We start from the raw sequence: 20,640 nt of genomic DNA, 5'->3' as shown, positions 1-20,640 counted from the left end.
GTCTCCACCTCGGGTCTTTATATGCACTCCTATTCCAGTCTTCTGACAATCTTTGGGCTTTGGAGTCTCCCAAACTTGTCAATTTTTCTAATTCCTCACCAAATAACTTCCCTTTAAAGGGAACTTTAGTGACGCAAGATTTTGATGGGGTATCCGCTGCCCAATTTCTCAACCATAAATATCTCCTGGACACAACCTTCATTGCTACTTGCTTTGCAAAGGATCTTACCAAATTTTACTTGCTGCCTCTGATGCCATCATACCCGTAATACAGTTCAAGTTCTTCTCTAACCTACAATGCCTTCACTCAACTGTACCTCACTATTTCTCCTCTTCCTTCTCTCTACAGCCCCCCTCGTGCACTCCGCTCATCGGATAAGTCACTCCTATCCATGCCCATCTTCTCAGATACCAATCCCAGAGTCTGTGCTTTCCACCTGGCTGCACCATATGCTTGCAATAGTCATCTTGAATTGTTGCATCATGCTCCCTCTCTTGCCAGGTTTAAATCCCATCTAAAGACCAACCTTTTTGAAACCGCTTTTAAATCTTATGCCCAATTGTCTGCTTTTAGTCTTAACTAACATTTTTTTCTTTTTAACCATTGTCTTGCTTTATAAAATACCCAAGTCTTGTATGGAGAAATTACTACTTACCTGATAAAAAATGTTTTAATGGGAAATTAAATACAGACAGGTGGATCCTGACATCAGCCTGCCAGGCTTCTCTGCAAAAACCAACTGTGGACAAACTAAAAAAAAACTTGGATTAATAACAACCAACCACTCTAGTACTCAGCCAACAGGAAACCACTAAGCTCAGACAAGGAGTACAACACTACTAGTCTAGGGTCTGAATTGACACTTACCAGTACTCCCTGGAACATGCAGCCACGCAGGACCACCACAGCACAACCATTCAGCAGCCAAGGGCGGGAAGGTGGAGCCGCCTCTTCTGTACCAAAGGAAAGGAAATTATCAGGTAAGCAGTAATTTCTTCTCTTTTAGCATTCAGACAGGTGGATCCAGAACCAGTGGGATGCAGCAAAGCTACTCTTCAATAGGGCAGGAGGCTGCCTCCGGTCCAGTCAAAACCCGCATGTGTGAAGGCTGCTTCCTCCCAAGCCTGGACATCCAGGCGATAATGCCTGGAAAAGATGTGGAAAGAGGACCACATCGCAGTTCGGCAAATTTCGTTGGGAGACAATCTAACCTTCGCCCGTGACACTGCCTAAGCCCTAGTGTAATGAGCCCTAACATGGCTAGGCAATGGCTGCTCAGCATCAACATACATGGCCGTAACTACCTCCTTAATCTACCGGGCTAATGTAGCCCACTACGGCGGCTCGCCCCATTTACTTCCACTGTGGAGAACAAACATTATCAGTCTTCCTGAGAGGTTTGGAAACCTCCAAATACCTCAAAATTATGCCTCTTGACATCCAAGGGCCATAACAGGCGATATTCCTCCACATCTCTTTCCTGGTCCAGAAATGGCAATAAAATGGACTGATTCAAGTGAAAATCCGAGACCACTTTTGGTAAAAAGAAAGGAACAGTACGCAGCTGTATTGCCCCTGGAGTAACTCGTAGAAGCGGCTCCCACAAGACAAGGCTTGCAGTTCGGATACTCGATGCGCAGAACAAATTGCCACAAGAAACACCATTTTCAAGGTCAATAACCTCAAAGAAAAGTTACGCATCAGTCGAAAAGTAGTGCTTGCTAAGAAATCCAAAACCAGATTAAGACTCCAGAAGGGCACCAGTAACCGCAAGGGAGGACGAAGATGCTTCACTTCTCACACAAAACGGGCCACATCTGGATGAGCAGACAAGGGTGCACTATTCACCTGACCTTGGAAACAGGAAAGAGCCACCACCTGTACCTTTAATGAATTAAGGACCTACCCTTTACTCAATCCATCCTGAAAAAATTCCAAAATAAGCAGGATCTTAACCGAACGAGAAAGAACCCCTCACACACACGCCATACCTGCATATAGGCTAAGGAAGTAGAATATCCATGCTTCAGCAACCAAGCCCTCTCAAGGGCCATACCATAAGACAAAATAGAGTTGGATCTTCATTAATAGGACCCTGCCATAGCAGATCCCTGTGCACCAGAAACCAGAGAAGACAGTCCCCCCAGGAGCCATCACAAATCTGTATACCACCAGAAACACCATCTCCCTGTGACTCTCGATCTTCCGAATCATTCTGTCCAACATGGGCCACTGGGGAAAAGCATATAGCAGCTTGCCCTCTGGCCTCTCCAGCTCGAAGGCATCGATTGCCAAGGACTTTGGATCTCTCCTGCGACTGAAGTGAAGAACATTCACACTGCGAGAAGTAACTAGCAGTTCCAGAAACGGAACTCGTTTGACAATTCCCATTCTCCTGGATCCAGACTGTGCTGAAAAAGTTGGCTCTTACATTGTCTTGTCCTGCAATGTGTGAGGCTGAGATTTCCTGAAGATGCACTTCCACCCATTCCATAAGTTGGGCTATTTCCTGTGATATTTGTTGGCTCTTAGTTTCTCCCTGCTGATTGATTTAAGCCACTGTCCGACATTATCCGGACAGCTCGACCCTGCAATTGGTTGCCTAACCGCAAGCATACCAACTGGACTGCACAGGCTTCCAGCCAATTGATGTTCCAGAGAGACTCCTCTGCACTCCAACACCCTTGTGCTGTCAGCTTCTGACAGTGAATTGCCCAACCCTGGAGGCTTGCATCTGTCGTGAGTACTAGCCAGTCTAGTGATCTTAGGGAAAACCCCTGTCTTAGATGATCCACTTTTAACTACCACTGCATTTGAGTGCAGACTTCCATCGGTAGGTGAAGCTGAAATGAATAGTCCTGAGACCAAGGGCTCCAACAAGACAGCAGAGTGCGCTAAAGAGGAGGCATATGTGCCCTTGCCTATGGCACCACCTCCAGAATCGCCGCCAGAGTACCTGTAGAGAAGACCAGACTGTTGAGCATATTGTGTTCATCAATAGACGCACCTTCGCTATCAGCTTCTGAATAAGGAACTCTGGAAAGAACACCCAACCCTGTTTTGTGTCAAACCGAACACCACGATACTCTAGTGACTGTGATGGATAAAGATTGCTCATGGCCAGGTTCACCATGCAACCTAACTACTGCAACAAGGAGATCATTTTGTGCAAAACCCGGAGGGCTCTCCTTCCAGACTCCTGGTCTGAATTAGCCAGTCGTCTAAGTACGGGTGTACCAAGATCACATCCTCTCTCAACTCTGCCACCGCCACTACCACCACCATAACCATGAAAGAAGTTCTGGGCACGGTGGCCAAACCAGAAGTAGCCCTCGAAACTGATGCCCCAAAACCACGAAACACAAAAATCATTGATGCTCTAGCCGGACGGGAATATGCAGGTACAACTCAGAGAAATCCAGAGATGTCAAACTCCCTCAGCTATACTGCCATTATCTCTGAGCTCAAGGTTTCCATGCGAAAATGAGTCACACACAAATGACAGCTGACCCCCTTGAGATCCAGGATGAAACGAAATGAGCCCTCCTTCTTGGGCACAATGAAATAAATGGAACTACAACACGCAGACTGAGGAGTCTTGACAATGTACACTCTACTGCTTGTCTCTTCTGTGGAGAGTTGCAGGGAGACATCCCAAGGAATACTGCAAAACTCCAATGCACACCTCCAAAACCCACTGGTCTGACGTGATTTCAACCCACCTCCCTATCTCCTGTTCCCAGGGCTGGGTAGGCACAGCTTCATCGGGAGGCTCACAGGGCTCTACTATCCAAGCCTGCACTCCGTCTGGACTGAGACCTACCCAAAGGTTGACCCCTCTGAAAAGGCCGTTCCTCTGTAGGGTCAAAAGTGCTGAAAGAGCGAGACATCTGTTTCTTATCCTCTGGCAACCAAGGAACCTGGGGCTCACCCCACTTACTGGCCATTTTCTCCAGCTCGCTCCCAAACAAGAGTGAGCCTTTAAAGGGCAACTTCATAAGGATAGACTTGGAGGTTGCATCGGCCAACCAATTTCTCAGCCATAACTGATGCCTGGCTGCTATTACTGAAGCCACCCTCTGGCTGAAGTACTCTAAATCGCAGCCCTCATCTGCCAAAAAGGCAGCTAGTTCCAGGGGCAGATTCCCGCTGACAACCGGCCTGGGGATTCGCCGCCCAGGCCAGCGAATCCCCAGGCCGGTCTGCCAAACGCGGCTCTGTCACAGCAGCGCTCGGCAGACCACGTGACTAGCGCGACCGGCCCACCGGGGGATGCCCGACACGGCAATCCGCCCCTGGCTAGTTCCATCACTGCCCTGAAATTCACACCAGATTCATCAACTTCATGAAAGAGAAGTAAACAAGAGCAAGCCATCAGGAAATGGCAAGAAGCAAATTCATGGTCATTGCTTCAAAGGCCTGCTTACAGAAAGCTTCAATTCTCCTATCCTGTGCATCCTTCAAGGCTGCTCCCCTATTTTTTGGGAATAGGTGTCCACTTGGTAATGACACACAAGTGCATTCACTTTCGGAAAGTGGAATTGCTCTCTCACAGCTGGATCCAAGTCCTTCCTTGTCCCCCTTAGCTTCTGGGGTGCCCCATTCAAGATCAATCAATTTTTAAATGGCCTCCATAATATGGGAACATACATGAGGCTTTACACAAAGAAATCAAAATGTAGCACTACAGAAATGTGTAGTAGTAGTACCGAGTTGTCTCTGAATAATCATCTTCTCATAGGCCGGCTGCTTCATACCACACTTTTGGATCCACCTTATTAAGGCTCTGGCCTCAATCTCCACAAAAACACAATCTGATGGGAGAGGCTTGCTACCTCAAAGTACCTTTTGAGAAATGAATCTATTTTACAGACTTGTGTATCCTTAGAGGCTATACCTCCTACTGGAATACTGGTCCTCTTGGAGACCACAGCTACTGGGGCAACAATCCTTCACAGTTTATAAAACTGTTTGGCTTCTTCTTTCAGCAGCAGATATAGGCTACAAGTAGCATGTTTTGACATTAACCTGGTATCAGAGGTGCCCTATTCTAGATTTATCATATCTTTGACATGATATAAGCGGAATACCTTGGCTGGTCTCTTTATACTTTTTAGAATGGGATCTCCCCTTCTTTTCGCAGGTTTCTCCTATTCCCCCAGATGCAGGGATTGGACCCACTGGTTGAATAAGGGGGGCCTATTTCTTCTCTTCTAAACTGTCTCACTGCATTATCCTTTCCTTTCCCCCTCTCAGAATTTTCTCCTGAATCCAGAAGGCAGCTGCTGGGGAGAAGCCTAAGGGGTTCTGGCTTCCTATGGGGCTCTCTTTTCCTTCTATCTGGGACTTTTTTGCCCCTCCTCCTCTATCCTTATCTAGGAGTTGACTCAAATTTGCCTCACCTTCCTTCATTTCACAATAAGCCTTGTACATCAGTAATATAAATTCAGAGGAGAAATCATCCTCATTGATTTCCTCCCTTCATCTTATCAGAAGTCTTCCCTTTTCTACTCAGTCCTGCTTCCCTCTCAAGACTCCCTTCTTGGGCTTTCCACTGCTTCCCTGCCATATTCAGCCCTTCCACAGCTCTCTCTCTCGGGTCGATACAGTAAGGCCGCGTTAGAAAGAGTGAGGCAGTGCCGGGCGTACCCTCGTTTGCCCCACGCACTGTTCTGATCACATACCGCTCGATACTCTATTTAAATTGCTTGCAAATGCAAGCCACGTATGCAAAGCGTTAGGCCCGCGCAACCCATTTTACTGTATAGGCGCTTAATACAGCGCCTATACAGTATCCTGGGTGCGCTGGTACCTGTCATTTCAAATGACATTTGAAATGACAGGCACCAGGAAGTGGATCCCAACTTTAACCCAGGAAAACCTAAAAACCGAAAATCCCCTCCTCCCAAAGCGGCTCGACAGGTGCCAACTTACCTTTTGTTGCTTTTCAGCCCCTTCCCTTCTCTGCCGCCCTCCGGAGGGGGCAGCCGGCGGCGAAAGCGGCTCGCAGCGGTCCCCCCCGCGCAGGTCCCGGTTCTCCTGGCTCGGCAACAGCAGTACAACAGCTAGGGCTCCATCCGGCTTGCAGCGTTCCTCCTCCCCTCCCCCCCGCGCAGGTCCCAGTTCTCCTGGCTCGGCAACAGCAGTACAACAGCTAGGGCTCCATCCAGCTTGCAGCGTTCCTCCCCCCCCACGCAGGTCCCGGTTCTCCTGGCTCGGCGTGAAGTGCCCTCTCCGGCACGAGCAAAGCGTTCTTTCGTTGGCTGGAGCGCCCGATTTGGGCGCTCCGGCCAATGAAAGCACATAGACGGGCGTGCGTGACGCATGCCGTGACGTCACGCACGCCCGTCTATGTGCTTTCATTGGCCGGAGCGCCCAAATCGACGGGCGCTCCGCTTCGCTCATGCCGGAGAGGGCACAGAACAGTGGGCTCTCACTTCACGCAGAGCCAGGAGAACCGGGACCTGCGTGGGGGGGGGGAACGCTGTAAGCCGGATGGAGCCCTAGCTGTTGTACTGCTGTTGCAGAGCCAGGAGAACCGGGACCTGCGCGGGGGGGGACCGCTGCAAGCCACTTTCGCCGCCGGCTGCCCCCTCCGGAGGGCGGCAGAGAAGGGAAGGGGCTGAAAAGCAACAAAAGGTAAGAAAACAGAAAATAATGTTGAGTCGCTTCGGGAGGAGGGGATTTTAAGTTTTTAGAGGTTTCCTTTTGGGGGAAAGTTTGCCGTCTACCATTATCCCTGCCTCTAACGCAGGGGTAAAGGTAGGCAGTAAGTTAGCAGGCTAAACGCGGGGCAAAATGGCAGGGTAAAATAGCGATAGTCGGGGCGCGCGTTACTGTATGGTAGGGAATAGCTAATTCGATCGTTTACATCTGATATACATGCCACGTGCGGAAGGGGTTACCCGGGGATTTAAAGAGGCGGTAAGGATGGGTTAAAGGGGATAGTGTATCGCAGGAAGGGCTAACGCGGCCGGAAAGTGAGTAGAAAGCGGGTTAGGAGCGGGGTAACCGCGGCCCCACTTTACTGTATCGAGCTGTCTGTGAGGGAGTTAGCTCGTCCTTTTACACTTTCACACTCACGGCTGTCCCAAATCCTGATTCCCTTTACAACCTCAATGGATACCTTGGGCGGGTCTGTCTCGCATTTGTAGCAAGAAGAGCTTGCTATGGTGCTCTACTTGCCATGGCCACTGTGGGGACATTTCCTCCCTCTACCTGCCATTCTGCCAATGAGTTCTAATTCAGGCCACAGTCCTGCTCCCTCCTCAGTATCCTCTTTTAGTTTTGTATAACCGCTGCACTCTGCGGGAGAAAGGGAAATCTTGCACCAACCTGTAAATTTCTGGATTTCACTGAGGATCCAAGTGTCTGCTTCTCTTTGATCCTTTTTTTTTTTTTTTTTTTTTTTTAAATCATCCTGAGCTGCCTTCACCCTCCGGAATTCTTAAGAGTGGCAAGGGATAGATCTTACTCATGAATCTAGTCCTCCTCAAATCCCCTTGGGGGGGGGGGGAGGACTTTTTGATAGGACCACAGTCATTTTGCAAGCAGAAGGCTTTTGGGGGGCTTCTGGATTCCTTATAGAATCTGGTCCCCTTCCATGTGGTTGGTTCCTCTGGATTCTGAGAATTTGAGAGCAACCCTTACAATAGTAAACAAGGCCAATAACTCCTCTCTACTAAATACAAATACCAGTGAGGACTTTTCCTCCTTGGAAGAACATTCCCCTAGCAAATCTAAAAGACTATTGAGTGGTGGGAGTTTATTTCCAAGATAAAAAGCTTCCCTCATCTCTTGCATAAAGCTAGGGTAGAGGAATCAATGTTCCTCATGGCTTCCCTGGCTCACTTCACGGACGGCCTTCTATCATTCGCAACCTGAAGGGGTACCGGTAGGAAAAAGGTCTCCTTCAGTGTGTCAGAAAAGGCCCCTAAGGTCCCTACAATGGATTTCTCGAGCAAGACTTGTGCCCCTGAGGAAGCACCCCAAAAGGAAGGGCCCATGAGATCTATAAAGCCTCTGGGTTAGATGCACCACCCCAAAGCTACTGCCACTGCTATGGTGGTTCCCAAGGGAAGCCCTGCCACATCTTCCTAGGGAGAAAAATTAGCAGCTACACCTTCCAGAGATACTGGCTCCAGATCCCATACACAAATGGGACAAAGGGAACCAACTACTGTAGGAACCCTCTTAGCCATGAGCTGCACATCTGCAGTTTCTCATGCCCCCCTTTTCATTGTTTCTCAGTTTTAAATATACTTACATCAATAGGAGGGGTAGGCACCACATGGGAGAGATGCCACAACTCCACTTCCCCACACCCCCCTTCATGGAGCTGGAACGACTTTCAGCAATACAGTGGAATCCTGCAAGCCTGTTGCTCTCTCCCGGAGCACCATGGAACTGTCATCACCACCGCAGCCCACTACAACCCAACTGCCATTTCTCATAATGGGTTCCTGTGGCCTCGAACTACCATGATGCTGACAAGCTACCGGGGCTCCCCTCCTTAGCTTGGCACGGTTTCTGTAAAGAAAAGATGGCCATGGCCTTAGGAATTAGCCCTCAAGGGAAAGAAAGAATAACTTACAGTCAGCATTGATACTCTTTCTGCAGCTTTACTTTTTTTTTTTGCTTTATACAAAAGAAAGTAGGTGGAAAAGGAGGGGGGAATGCAGCTTCTACCTTATATTTAAACAAAAAAAAAAAACACAACTTACTCTGGTTCCCCAATTCCTCTGGCAAAGAGCAAAGGGAACCCCCTACCAGGGCTATTTGACCAAAACCATAGGCATAATGGGAGTTACCCAAGAGAAGCTCAACTAGGACAGGAGAGACAACCCCCCCCCCCCCCCCCCACACACACACAAAAATACTCTCTCTCTGCGAGCAATCGCCCTCTAGGAAATGTAGCCCCAGGAGCCAGAAGGCTCAACCAGGTCATTTATTTATTTATTTATTTAACAGTTTTTTATACCGACCTTCATAGTAAATTAAACCATATCGGATCGGTTTACATAAAACAAGGGTATAACAGAAGCAATAAATAAAAGTAATTAACAAGAGAAGAGAATAAGATAAAAGTTACATTTAACAAGGAGTAAAAACTTGGGAAGCTTAAGAGCTGGAAGGAAGTTAAAGGTCAAAAATAATTGAAGAAGCATTATCCAAAGGAATTTGGAATAGAGCAAAAAGATGCTTTAATCGGTGAGTGCCAGAGTTCTTCGTCTGAAAGGTTGTAGGGCTTTCATCTTCTAAATCCAAGTGAAGAAAAAGACGACTAAGGGTTGTCTGGAGGCTCATCAAAGGCTTGGTGGAATAGCCACGTCTTAAGTTTTTTTCTGAACGTAATGAGACAGGGTTCCAGTCGGAGGCTTGAAGGAATGTTGTTCCAAATAGATGGACCTGCTATAGAAAAAGCTCGGTCTTTGGTCGAGGAAAGTCGTGAGGCTTTGGTTGGGGGGTAATTCAAAATACCTTTATGATTGTCTCTAATAGGCCTATTGGAGGAATGAATTTTGAAGGGGATTTCAAGGTCGAGTTGGAGTTGATGATGGATGGACTTATGTATTAAGGTGATTGCTTTATAAAGGATTCTAAAATTTACTGGTAGCCAATGTAGGTTTCTGAGGATGGGTGAGATGTGATTTCCTCGGCTGGTGTTAGTCAGTAATCTTGCTGCAGCGTTTTGAATCATCTGAAGTGGCTTAGTGGTCGCTTTGGGTAGGCCAAGGAGAAGAGCACTGCAATAGTCTATCTTAGAGAATAACAGCGCCTGGAGTACTGTTCTGAAATCTTTGAAAAAAAGAAGTGGCTTGAGTCGTTTCAGAACCTGGAGTCTGTAAAAACAGTCTTTGGATGTGGTATTGACCATTTTTTTAAGGTTTAGTCTATTATCCAGAATTACTCCTAGATCTCTCACCTGCTTATGAGTGATGTGAGGGTATGTGAGGGTATGGTATGGGAGTATTTTCTTCATTTGCAGAGATGAGGAAGAGCTCCGTCTTTGAAGAGTTAAAGACCAGATTTAATCTATTGAGGAGGTTAGTGATAGATGTAAGGCAGTTATTCCAATGGGAAAGTGCTTTTGAAATAGATTCTGTAATAGGAATAAGAATCTGTACATCGTCTGCATACAGATAATGAATTAAATTAAGGTCGGATAGCAATTGGCAAAGGGGTAGGAGGTAAATATTAAAAAGGGTTGGGGAAAGGGAAGATCCTTGAGGTACTCCTAGATTGGATTTTGTTAATGGCGATTCTTTGTTGTTGATTTTAACTTTGAAGGATCTATTATAAAGGAAAGATTTGAACCAATTATGGGCAGATCCTGAGATACCAATGTGTGTTAGGCGATCCAGAAGAATGGAATGGTTGACGGTGTCAAACGCCGCGGAGATGTCTAACAGGATTAATAAAAAGGAGTAGCCTTTGTCAAGACCCATTATAATATGATCTGTAAGTGAGATAAGGAGGGTTTCCGTGCTGCGTGCTTTGCGGAAGCCATATTGTGAGGGGTGTAGAATATTTTGATCTTCCAGGTATTCTGAAAGCTGGGTGTTTACCAGCTTTTCTGTTATTTTGGCTAAAAATGGCAAATTAGAGATGGGTCTAAAATTGGCAGGTAAATTAGGGTCAAGATTGTGTTTCTTGAGAAGGGGTTTGAGTGAGGCAGTTTTTAGGCTGTCAGGGTAACTTCCTTGGGTTAAAAAGCAATTTATGATACTTGTTAAAGGTTTTGCGATCGTGTTTGGAATGAGAAGTAGGAGCTTTGAAGGAATATTATCTGCAGGATGGCTAGATGGTTTTTGTCTTTTTAGAAGGGATTCAATCTCTTTAATAGAAATTGATTCGAAGCTTTATAGTTTGGCTCCCTTGCTTGATTGAAGATTCTTGTCTGAGGTAAGAGGTAGAGTATTTGGTGGAAGAAGGGCGAGCGTATTCAGGATCTTTTGTTGAAAGAATAAAGCAAGTTCATTAGCCTTAGATAGAGCTTGATCATCTGGAATGGAAGGAGGATTTGATTTTGTGATTTGAGTGACGTATGCGAACAGGGCTTGGGCATCGTATTGAAAATGATGAATTTTATTGGCGTAGAATTCTCTTTTTGTTAGAAGAATAGAGGTCCTGTAATGATGTAGAAAGCCTTTGTACTTAGATAAGGTAGTTGAGTTGGGTGTTTTTCGCCAAATATTTTCTCTGTGGCGAAGCTCCTGTTTCATCTGTTTTAGTTTAGTGGTAAACCAGGGTTGATTACCTTTTTTTGTAGGATTACCTTTTTTTGTAGGTCATGGCTGAAGCAAGACTCTGGGATCTGACTAGACAGCTATCTTTACTCATCTGCAATGGCTTCAGGCCACACTTCCCTTCAGCGGGACGTGTTGTCAAAGCGGAGGGAAAATAAAAAAAATGAAAAAGATATCCTGTGTAGAAGGGAAAATCCCATGACTAAGGACTGGTCTAGCAAGAGAATAAGGAAAGTGTTCCTTTACAGCATGATACTGCTTGCCCCAAGTTAATCCTTGAGATGTTGTTCAGACTGCTGAACTTGTGACTAAGTTGCAGCTTTGCAAACGCACTCCAAGGGTACTACCCTAAGATAAGCAACAAAAGAAGCCAAAGCTCTGAGCTGAGGAGGTGCGACCTGCAGTCCTGCTAACAGGTGGCAGTGTTGAACACATTCTGGTAACCTGGGGAACCATATACGATAGGCAACTGATGTCAAGTCGGTTAGTGTTGCATGTGACCAATAGATCAGAAGCCTGGCGATGCAATCGGGTTTTCTTATACCAGATGAATATACTTTTATAATCTAAGGTATGAAGGCTCTGTTTCTTTCATGGACACAGTCTCATAAAAAAGGGTAGATCATACAATGAACTGAGGGATCAAGAAAGCAGAGTGAACCTTCAGTAGAAATTTTGATTGAGTGAAAAGGGCCATCCAATCATGGGATCATATAGCAGACACAAGCCTGAAGCTTGCAGACTCTCATAGTGGAGGTAACTGAGGTGAGAAATGCCACTTCCCATGTCAAAAACTGAAGAAAATCCTTCTGTAATGAACCTAAAAGAAAGCCTCATGAGTGAAGTTGTGTCTTTTTGGCCTTTATCATGGTGCTTTCGACAACTACCAAGTGGTGGGGAAGTTGTATCATTTCATAGCCCGGTGACTTAACTCTAAACTTTAGGTCCAGCTTGCGGGCTACTGTGAGCCCTGAGAATGGAGTCTCCCACATTTACACGAAAACCGTGTCCAGTACTGCAAGGGTTGGTAATGCTGACTGCTCTTTGAAAGATTTTTTAAATTTTTAGTAATCCATCACTTCCGCTCTAGGATCTGGTTCTCGCTCATCCACAATGTTAAGAGCTAACCCTGCTTTCTCTACAAATTTTGAGTAGGATAAGTCCTCAGATGGAGATGTATGGTCTGATGGCACCCAAGGTGGATCAGATGGAATACTCATGAAGCTGCCAGGGACTCCCCAGGAGAACAATGGCTGGACCAGGAGGATTGAGGAGAACGGGGAGGACTGTGTCCAGTGGATAGTATTGGCTGAGGATGTGGAAGGTCACTTGCTGGAGACCTCTTTTGGCCTGAAGAGGAAGATGTTTGTAGAAGGGGAACATCTGGCATGACTCTCTGCGGCGATACTGGAAGTAACGGATAAGCCATAGGGAAAGTAGATTCCTCTGGCTCCGGAATAAAGGGAGCGAAGAAGACTCTCATGATGTCTATGGCCTGCTGGGACCTCACTCTAGTATGGGCAGAGGATATGATGCTAGTATAAGAATGAACGGGTTCTGGTGACTATAGGTGAAGTCCATGGGAAAGCAGTTGGGTAACCAGTAGGGCAGTTGTGATAGGAGGCGGCAGATACATTTGGACCTCTGCCAGTTTTGCTCCATAAGCAGCAAATAGCTGCATTGGTAATGCCGCGCTTAGGATCTCATGTATATACCTCTCCGACGGTTGAGTTGGCAACACTGGCAGGCGAAGATCCTGCTCCCTTGATCTTTTAGAGGAAAAAAAAAAAGATACCAGTGACATTTGAGAAGGATTAGGACCCTTGACTTAATCTGCTTCCACTGCAGAGTGTGTCAGTGGAAATGTTTCTGCAGCTACTTGCATTGATGGGCATGATGATCTCTTGCTTTTGGACTTCAATGTGGAAGCTTTTGTCATAGTTTGCATCGGTGGTCTGTATGCCTCTGTCTTCAAGGGCTTTTTTGGTCCATGTGTCTAGTGTTCCAAAACGGGGTGCATTGAATGCATTGCAGTAGCCTGTGGGCACATTGATGCTTCCTGTGTTGAGCGGTGTATAGATTTATAATGCATCGACTGATGCATCAGTTGATTGTGTAGAGGGGGCTCCGGTAGGTTGCATCAGTGCATTCTGCGGCACCTGCTTTGTCAAAACGGGTACTTTTTGGGTTTTCTGTGCACTGGGTTTGGAATGCTAGATATCACTGATGCAGCATCAGTGTTTGTTTTATCGATGGTACCTGTGCAGACTGTGTCAAATGCTCAGAAGAATGACAATGCTTCAGCTCTGACTGGCCTGCCTTTGAGTCAGTCTAGGTCACCCCTACCTAAGGTCTGGGCTCTAGAATCACTAGTTTTTTATGGTGAGGCAGAACTGGTCTTCCTGGTTGCTCAATGAGGCAATTTTTTCTGCCCTGAACCTTTGTGAGCAGGGGACATCCAACCATAGGCTGAGGCCAATCCTGATCCGGGCTTAGACATCAATAACAGGAGTTGTGGCTGTCCATCTGACATGAATCAATCAAAGGGACAGGCTTTGAAGCCACTACCTGTCTTGGACATTTTCTGAAGAAAAAAAAATTCTTTTTGTGGGATGTGAAAAATCGCATGAATCGAGTTTTTATTCTTTTTGACTAAGGAGAAGAGAGGAGAGACTGAAAAATCCATCCATGTGAAGCTCAGCCAAAAACAGACTGAGGAGATTCTAGGGCAATGACCACATGGGAACTTCCACGCATGCAAAGTAAAGCTCACAGCTCTACTAACTTGGAGAGACTACTCTGTTCGGTATCACCAGATGACATCATCCATAGTTCGTGGCTAATTCAGCCCTACTTATTGAGAGCAAACACTATATAAAATTATGCAAATTTACAACATAATTGCCACCATTTTTAAAGTCTGCCACAAAATTTGCTAACTTTGTTGCAGACTCTTAAAATATGCTACAGGAAGCCAGCTGTGCTTATAAGCCCTGCACACTCTAACTTTACCTACTTGTCACCACTACCAGAGAAGACAGCACAATACTCATTTGCACAAGGAGACAGAAGAAGTTAATATCAGCCCTGTAAATACCTAGTATTTCAGTATCACTTTATAAAACCTGTTACCTGCAATATAACAAGAAATGAAACAAAATTATATAGGGCGTGTAGAAAAACACATGCGACAAGAGCACCATGTGTGTGTGTCCTGGTTATAATTTAAGCAACATTTCTACAAGATTTTAATAAAGACAACTAAGCAGAAGTGATTTTCTGGATTCTGAAAAAGTAAATTGTTTTGACACTCATACTGTAAAGTTATTTATATGCTGAACCTTTAAAGAAATAAATGTAGGTATGCAGTGAGTTTCACCTTCAGCATATCTCAGAAAAAAAGTCCTATTTAATGATTACATATCCTGAATTAAAGATTAACATACAATGCCCATCATACCTATTTTACAAAGAATGAAAATTGTTTAAAAGCCATCATTTCAAGCCAATTCAAAATGCAACCACTAACACCCATAGCAGCTGAAAATGATTATCAACAGCAAAGAGCTAATACTAAAATTTCCATTAATTCAACAAAAATGGGAAATACAACCCAAAGGCAGTGGAAAACACAACTGATACTTTTTCTACAGCTTTAAACGTTGTCCAAGAGAAGTAACGCTTGCTGTGTAACTTAATGTAAATGCTTAAAAGGGGGGGGGGGGGGGGGGAGACAAAATACATGAGAAACCATTCTTACCTAGCAACTATAGACCTTCATGTTCAGTATTTGTTCTTTTCCCCCAGGAATTTATTAGTTTTTTTCCCACCTATCATACTAAAATCTAATATCTTTCCAGATGAACAGAGTTTATTCTGGTGGACGGAACTTACTGTTTGCTGTAGAACTGAAACAGATCTCTAAATACGTACTTCCCCACCATCCAAAACAATTTATTTTTATTGGCAGTCATGGCGCAAGGTTTCTCCTCCCTCCAGCATCATGGTTGTTGTGGTTCCCATGCTTTGCACCACTGCATTTCTGCATCTTAACAGTGCCAGGGAACTTACCAGGAAGTGCTTCCAGTTAAATGGGGAGGGGGGTCAACTTCCAATGCTGCTTTGCATCAGCCTTGCTGCACAGCTAACACTTTGGCCTGGGTTGAAGAGGGACTTGAAATACCATGGCACAGGACAGCTAGTTGTGGGGGAGAAGCAGAATTTGAAACACTGAACAGTACTGGTGTGCACTTTCACAGGTGGGGAGGTGGGGGACTGGAAACCGCACCTCTTTGGCCTGCATTGGCTTTCAGCAGTGATGAGATGTGCTCAAATGTTGTATTTGCAACTCAAGCCGCTCTCAAATCTGAAAATTTATGGCTGAAAACCCAGTTAAAACTGAAAATTATGGACCCTACTACTAACTCAGCCATTTTTCCCCCAACTAGTAACTTGATTCAATAATCAACTATTAATAAATTTTAGTGATGCTCTACAACTTAAGTATATAATTGTCAAACTATCTGCAGTATTAAGTGCTTGATTTCTACATTTTCATATCCGCTCACATTACCAACATGATATAGATATGAATTTAAATACTCTATATATTTTACATCAAAACTACATGACATGTGTTAGTCTCTATAAGAAATTATTCTTCCCCATTTTGACATACATCATCTCTCTTCAAATGAAGAAGTGAGAACTGTTGCTACAATATCAAGATGAATCCTCTCTTTAAAAGGTAATAAGACAAAGTGTTTTCTTTCTGAAAAAAGCAGCAGTGGTACTCACATGCCAAATGCATGTTTATTTTTTTGAAGTACCACAGGGCAAAATCAAGCAGGTAGAGGGAAAAGGCACCAGTACCAGCAAGTATCCCCTAAAAAAAAGCCCTGGACTTAAATCCATTAAAATAAGCGATTATGTGCATGTATTACACACTTTAAATACAGAAACTAAAAAAAAAAACAAAACACCCAAAAAACCAAAACACCTTTTTTTCCCTTAAATAGACTTTTCCAGGTCTTTCATGCCTAAATAGATTTTAGTAGTATGGCTGATTCTAGCTAAAGAACGAATATTAAAAAATTTCTGAGCAAAATTACACTCCTAAAACTTCAGAGTAAGTTCCAGTTTTAGACAAGAAACTAAAATCACTCATTATAGAGGGGGAACAAAGGTTAACATGGAAGTCTAATACTGGCTGCAGCAGTCATAACTCATTAACTAGGTCTCCAAAACAGGTGACTAACCAAAAATAATTAAAATATTTTTAAGTAGATGGTAAATATTGCCAAAATTAAACATTTCAAAACCTTTACACCCCAGCTGTAAAGCACACCTGGATCAAACAGACGGAGAAAACAGTTTTATAAACAGTAAGAGTAACTATGTTGTAAGTTATATCCACTTTCCCCCGGTGGGCCTCTGCGGATTTTAACTGAGATTATAAAACAAAATCATAAGATGTTATTGCATTAAAAATCAGAGCGAGAACTTGTTTCATTTCTTTTTAAGAAAATCCCCTTATTTTTGTAAGTAAGGCCTGCACTCCATTCTTCCCAGTGCCAGCCAGTCCTCCTGAACAACAAAGGAGCTTCTGAAACAGACTTGATGGCTTCACTCCCCGAAAGGGAACTCTAGCACCCCTACCTAGCTCAGTCCCCGAAACCTAACATTACTAACTCGCACCATACAAAAGCAAAATACCTGCACCTTATCTTCATCTTGGCAGTAGCATTTAATCGATGAAAAAAAGTTCCTCATCCTTTCTTCAAACCTGAAGCCTAAATACTTAAAAAAAAAAAAAAAACGGAATATTCTTGTTCTCCGACACATACCTGTAAATCTGCACCCCGAGAGGAAATCCTCACTGTACCTCATCCACCCCCCACTAGGGCCATTTATTTTTAGTAATGAATGCAGCTGTTAAGAATCAGGCCGCCAGACACAAACAAACCCACAGCAGAGACGCCACTGAGAGCAAACTGGAACCCTAGACGCGAAATTAGGGTGGGCGCAGTAGAGAAAACTGATTCGGAGTGGTAAAAATAGACGGACAGGGGAAGGTGCCCTCCCCTCAGGCCCGTCAGGTAGAGAGGCCAGCGGCAGATAGGACGGAGACGGCTCCTTCTCACCGCAAGCTAGGGAAAGAATACCAGCGAAGACTACTCACCAGTCAGGGCACGGGCAGCAGGTGCTAACATATCTTCCAAAATGCTCCTAAGTCTTCGCCAGCAGGACCCTCGACCTCCTCCGGCTTTGCAGCCACGGCTTCCACTCCCCTTAACCGTACAAATAGCAACAGAGCTCTGCAACGCCAGGAACTCGAGCCGCCGCTTTAACTTCTCCTCAACCGCCGCCAGCGGCGGCTCGTGCACCTCCCTTAGCAAACTTCCAGCGCAACGGGAGCGGCGCAAGATGCAACCTGACCCCCTTCCCCAACACAGAGGAGCTCGAAAACCCCCAGTGCGCGCCCAGGCACGTCACACTGCGAGCGCGCGCGCGCACACAACCGTACAGTCGGCACCACGTTCAGCCTACAAAAAAAAAAAAAAAAAAAAAAGAAAGAAAGGAACGTCGTGACGAAAGGGGTGGAACAGAATTACCGTGCTTCAAATTTAGGAAATTAGAAATTAGCCATTCCCTCACTACACTTATAGAGAGTGTCGTACTCTTTGCAATAACAAGAACTACATTCATTTACATTCCATACGTGTTTTTCAGCTGTTTTCTAATTCTAGTTTCCCTCCAACCCCTGTTTAATTGGGTTTAGCCCCCTCCAAGCGAAGCCCCACCTCTTGATAGTGCATCTGCCTGTCATTGGCTTAGTCTATATCCCATGCCTTAAATTTAAGGTCCAGTCAGGATGCCACTCTATTACGCGTGCAGTGTGTCTCCATGGTAAATCGGTGCTTTTTTTTTCTTTTCGTAGTAAGAGGTGCAGTACTGGTAAATCAGCACCTTAAATTTATTATCATAGATTGTACATTTATTTACATAAATAAGCACTAAAATGCTAAACAGAGTTGAAGATTTTTTTTTTAAGTTACCTGCGGCCTACACCGGTGTAAGAGAGAGGGACAGACTAAGCTAGAAAGCGAAAGGAGATCGCTCCCTGCCTTTGCCACTGCTGCTGTGATCTGGGCCGGTCGACCAACAAAACACAGAAGCTGCAGGAGGCTGTTCAGTGCTTTCGCCGTTAAAGAAAAAACACTGTAGCCGAAAGAATCGGCAGGGTGCAGAGCCCAAAACCGCTGCCGTATGCAGGAGCCGGCCAGAAGTGAGGGGGAGCGGTAAAGAGTTACTTTACTCGCTCCCACACCTGCGAAAAAGACCAGCCAGCCGTGCAGGAGACCAGCGGTGAGCGCTTTCTACCGACTCCGGCTGTAGTTCAGTGCGGTGACGTCATCGACAGCCGCGACCCCGGAAGTGGGAACCTGGTCGCAGAGGCGTTGCCACAACCGGTACAAGAGGCAAACCGAGAATCAAATTAAGCAACGTGAAGACCCTAAGAATGATCCCACTGCCAGATAAACCCAGAAAATTAAAAATACATACCTGGAGAGGTTCCCCACTTCCAACAACTGCACAGAGAGCAATAGTTCCTCTGCTGAAGGGAAGGGGGAGGGGAGGAAGATATGAGAGTTGCGAGACCTGCCAGTACAGGTTGATGCTATCGATTTCTGCACGTGGATGTGATGTCTGACGAAAAGGTGTAAGGACGGCAGAGGAGTGACAGAGCTCACTTCTATGGAAGAATATAGTAAATGGCGGCAGATAAAGACCCATCTTGTCTTCCTAGCAATGATTTTACGCACACTTTCCCAAAGTAGATACAATTCCCACATGGAGCCCACCCCCAGGCTGGTTGTATCCCCTTTAGAGTTGCAACTGCTACTCCGTGCCTTCTAGGAAGCATAATGCAGCCTTATCAATGCTTTGGGCTGAAACTGTAGAAATGGAAGCATTGTATTGTTGTTTATTAATGTAAAAATGATCCAAAGGTTGTTCTTGCATTCAGAAAGGTACTATGGGGAAACTGGAGGAAGTCCTTAAAGAGGATTGGAGGTGTGACTCAAAGATTATTTGAATTGTGCCTGGAAATGCGTTGATCCTAGAAAACCTTTGGCACATAGAAATGGAGACTGCTGAGGGCAGACATGGTGTTGCTGGATTGGGCTATTTTACAACCATTTGGGCAACATTTGTTTTTGTTGTGTGGGAAAAAATTGTGTGTGCCAGTTGGGCCATATAACATGATAGTATGTCCTTTTCCTAGCTGTTGCTGCATTTTCTTAAGTTTTGGGCCTGGCAGCAACACCCTGCAGTGAACAGTCTATCAGAAGTGGAAAGAACAGTAGATGTGGGGCATAAGACCCACCTGCTTCAAGAAATAGGAGGTACATGGATGACAAGGAACAGTTCCATTGCCTTTGCGTGCTTTAGAGTCACATTTGCTTTCATCCTCCTTGTACTCCCCTTTCCTGCTGCTGAACTCTCCCTCTTCAGTGAACCTGCTGAGTCTGCCTAATCTGCAGTTCCCACCAGAGAGAAGGCCTCGGGGAACTAGAGAGAAATGTTTCTTTTTTTCACTTGGTTAAAGTCAGATTTAGCCTGCTGAGGGAGGAGAGGGTGAAACAGAATAGAACAGTGGAACAGGAGGTGGGAGAGAGAGGAGAAGGTGGACAAGGGGGAAAACGAGGTATGTTGAGCATCACAGGAAGAGAGAAAACAGGAGGGGGTCCAATGGGGATACTGGTGCTGGGTAGAGGATGGGGGTCAGAGAGGGAGTGGGAGTAGGAGAGCATGAGAGGGGAAGGTAATGGGACAAGAGGAGAAGAGAAGAAGGAAGTGTGGGGTAAGGGGGTAGACAAGAGTATGGGCAATGGATGATGGTGGTATTCTTTGTACCAGAGCACTTATAAACAAGCATTTGAAAAGCCATGCCCATGAACAGGCAATTTAGGTAGGAGCAAAAAAAAGATAGAGGAAGGATTTTTAAAATTGCTCACCTACGTGCAGAGTAAAGAGGTATTCTAGTACATGGGTCTGAGGCAAAGTTTGCACTTATATGTGTGCTTCTGCATTTTCTAAATTATGCATGTTATTTTTTCTGAAAAAGTTACCCACATATATTAGTAGACTTTACACAGTGTTAAATTACCTCCTATGAATGTAATTTTCAAAACAGCCCACCAGAAGGCTAAAATCTGCAGGTACAAAGTTTCCACAGACTTTAGCCCAAGTTTTCAAAGAGGACTGATGCTCGTGAATCCAATTTGAAAATCTGCGGGTTGTCCCAGTATGCATGTACACCAAGGGAAGTTACACCAGTTCCAGAGCATACTTTTGAATATCAACAGTCTGTGTGTAAATGCTTTC

At 45.2% G+C, this 20,640-nt stretch overlaps 1 protein-coding gene across 3 annotated transcripts in view; it reads right to left on the bottom strand.

The window, feature by feature from the left end:
* DAG1 (dystroglycan 1) overlaps nucleotides 1-18,680 on the bottom strand; it is a 178,279-nt gene extending 159,599 nt beyond the window's left edge. The window contains exon 1 of one of the 3 annotated variants that reach the window (XM_029599678.1): nucleotides 18,309-18,680. The gene's annotated coding sequence lies outside the window, so the exon portion shown is untranslated. Of the gene's footprint in view, nucleotides 1-17,096; nucleotides 17,116-17,431; nucleotides 17,766-18,308 lie in introns of those variants that run through there. The other 2 variants (XM_029599677.1, XM_029599679.1) reach the window with 2 other exon arrangements.
* Between the last annotated feature and the right edge of the window lie 1,960 nt (nucleotides 18,681-20,640).

This window comes from Rhinatrema bivittatum, chromosome 4 (genome assembly GCF_901001135.1).
Source record: "Rhinatrema bivittatum chromosome 4, aRhiBiv1.1, whole genome shotgun sequence".
Taxonomy (NCBI): Eukaryota; Metazoa; Chordata; class Amphibia; order Gymnophiona; family Rhinatrematidae; genus Rhinatrema; species Rhinatrema bivittatum.
Note: the sequence above shows the minus strand (reverse complement) of the source record. Positions and strands in the feature narration are given on the sequence as shown.